Here is a 3,102-nt window from a genome sequence, read left to right on the forward strand (position 1 = left end):
CCTTCCTCTATTGATACATGGACCAGATCAAAAGACATTCCATGTATCAGAAATAAAAGGAGAGTATAAAACCAAGGTAATAGCTTCTGGCTGAAGTTGAAGTTGGAGAGGCACATAAAAGCCAAATCACACAGTCTTATATATCCATCTAATAGGACTGAATTATTTTCTGAAATCCTTCTTTAGAAAGTTTAAAAAGAGAATAACATAATTTGATTGCATAGCCCAGGGTCTATGAATCCCCTGCGATTCCATCCTGGTGGCAGCAAACACAAAACTGCTTTTTAGAGACCCACGGGACTCCCATAGACAACAGAAACCCTGCTATAGATAAGCTCACAATAAACCCTGCTATAGATAAGCTCACAATAAAAAATTATAAACCACACACACACTCAACCTATTTAGTGTGCAAGATGAAAATTAAAATTCAGAGGGATTTTACTTATTCACACTTATCAGATGGTTAAAATTTTAAAGTCCAACAGTACCAGTTGTTGAAGATGGAAATCAAATAGAAATTACATGTGCTGCCAGTAATAGTATAAATTTGATACAATTACTTCTGAGAGCATTTTGGCAATAATATCTGTTAAAGTGGTGATGCATATACTCTACCATCTAGCAATTCCATTTCTTTGTGTATTGGGACTAAAAGGAGAAATACATAAAGGAGTCTATTTCTGCACTGTCTGCAATAGCAAAAAACTGGAAAAAATCTAAATGTCCATCAACTTTATAATGGATTAATAAGGTATGGTTTACCCATACAGTGATGCTACAGTGTTAAATGAACATTACGGATCTGTGTGGCATCATGTATAAATCGCAAAAACACGATGTTGAGTGATTAGAGCAGATTATAAAAAACATACTACTTTGATACTATTTATATATATGCTTATTTAAAACTCACAAAACAATTCTATATAGGGCTCATGGATGCATACATATGTTGGGTCAAGTAAGAAAACCTGGGGCTTCCCTGGTGGCGCAGTGGTTGAGAGTCCGCCTGCCGATGCAGGGGATACGGGTTGTGACCCGGTCCGGGAAGATCCCACATGCCGCGGAGAGGCTGGGTCGGGGAGCCGTGGCCGCTGAGCCTGCGCGTCCGGAGCCTGTGCTCCGCAACGGGAGACGCCGCAACAGTGAGAGGCCCGCGTTCCGCAAAAAAAAAAAAAAAAAAAAAAAAGAAAACCTGATTTGAAAGGGCACGCACCAAATTCAGGATAATAGTTACCTGGCGGAGAGACTGTGTGGAATGAAGGGACTGGGCTAAAACTGCATCTCAACAGCTTCTTTCTTAACAACAACAATATTTGATCTGGAACAAATAGGGCAATATGCTAATCTCTTATAGTTGAGTGGTAGGCACACGGTTCTCGTGTTATTCTCTGTATTATATTACATTTGTTGAAATAAATTCAAATTTAAAAAGAAGAATAAATACCATGTGAAGGATTTTATTCCCTGAGCAGGTGAGTGGCATGGTCAGATTTGTGTTTAGAAGGTTCCCTTTGGCCGCTGTATGGAGGAATTCTTACAAGAATGTAGACTGAGGCAGTGATACCTGGTAAAGAGGCTATTGCAGTTGGTTAAAAAAGAGTTAATGGGGCCTCACATAAATAAAGGGAATAAAGGGAAGGGATTAGTTTGAAAGCTATTTAGGAAGTAAAAATTGCCCATATCTTGTCAATCTTTTTATTTTCCTTTGGTATTGAACAAATTTCCTTCTGTTCCCTTTTTCAGTTGAAGTGTGACATAGCAGTAGACAAATACATGAATCGAAATGTACTGCTTAATAAATTTTCACAAAGTGACTACCACCCACATTAAGTCCTCTCCCAGTCGATATGCCCCCTAAAGGTAATCACAAATCTGACTTCTATCACTATAGATGAGCTTTTTCTGATTTTCTCTTAACGTTGAATTGAATTTATTGTAATAACAGAGGCATTTAGTTATCACACATAATGAGATGTCTAGATGCAGGTGGTTCCAGAGCTGATCCACCTAGGGCACTGGTCAACTGCTCTGTGAGGTTCTGGCTTTTTCCTTATGGCTGGCAAGGTAGCTGCCAGAGCCCCAAACATCATACCCTCACAGCACAATGTCGAAGGAAGGAAGCAGCAATAACCAGGCTAATGAGACATCTCAAGTGCTTTCCTGTTTTCTCAAATACATAGAACATGATCAGCTGAACGGGGGCTGGGAAAGTCAGTGATCCCCTTTTTTAGAATCTGTGATAGGAGATGAGTAGAGAAAAACAAGGTTGAGTATCATTATGACAGTCAAGTAATTTCCTTGGTTTCCTACCAGGCCCAATTCAATGCTAGGAATCAAGTGGTACAAATATTTATTTTGGTTCAAGTGTGTTTTTCTGACCAAGGTATAATCATTGCTCTGGAATTTCTGTTCTTACTGAACTCCTTGAAATGTATTGTTTTTGCTTGCTTGTTTTTGGTTTTTTCTTTTTTTTTCCAGTTTTATTGAGATATAATTGACATACAGCACTGTATAAGTTTCAGGTGCACAGTATAATGTTTGACTTCCATATATTGTGAAATGATTACCACAATAAGTTTAGTTAGTATTCATCATCTCTTATAATACAAAAATATATATATTAAGAAAACTATTTGTTCCTTGTGATGAGAACTCAGGATTTATTCTCTTAACCACTTTCCTATATGCCATACAGCAGTGCTAACTACATCATCATGTTGTACATTACACCCCTAGTTCTTATCTTGTAACTGGAAGTCTGTACCTTTTGACCACCTTCATCCAGTTCCACCTCTCCACAACCCCTGCCTCTGGTAACCACAAATCTTAAGACTTTTTCTATGAGTTTGGTTTTTCTTTTTCTTTTTGTTATTTTTACATTTCACATATAAGCGAGATCGTACAGTATTTGTCTTTTTCTGTCTGACATTTCGTTTAGCATAATGCCCTTCAGTTCCACCCATGTTGTTGCAAATGTCAGAATTTTTTCTTTTTTATAGCGGAATAATATTCCATTGTATCTATATTCCACAACTTCTTTTTTTTTTTTTTTTTTTTTTTTTTTTTGCGGTACGCGGGCCTCTCACTGCTGCGGCC

This window comes from Lipotes vexillifer, unplaced genomic scaffold (genome assembly GCF_000442215.2).
Source record: "Lipotes vexillifer unplaced genomic scaffold, Lipotes_vexillifer_v1.1 scaffold54, whole genome shotgun sequence".
Classification (NCBI taxonomy): domain Eukaryota; kingdom Metazoa; phylum Chordata; class Mammalia; order Artiodactyla; family Lipotidae; genus Lipotes; species Lipotes vexillifer.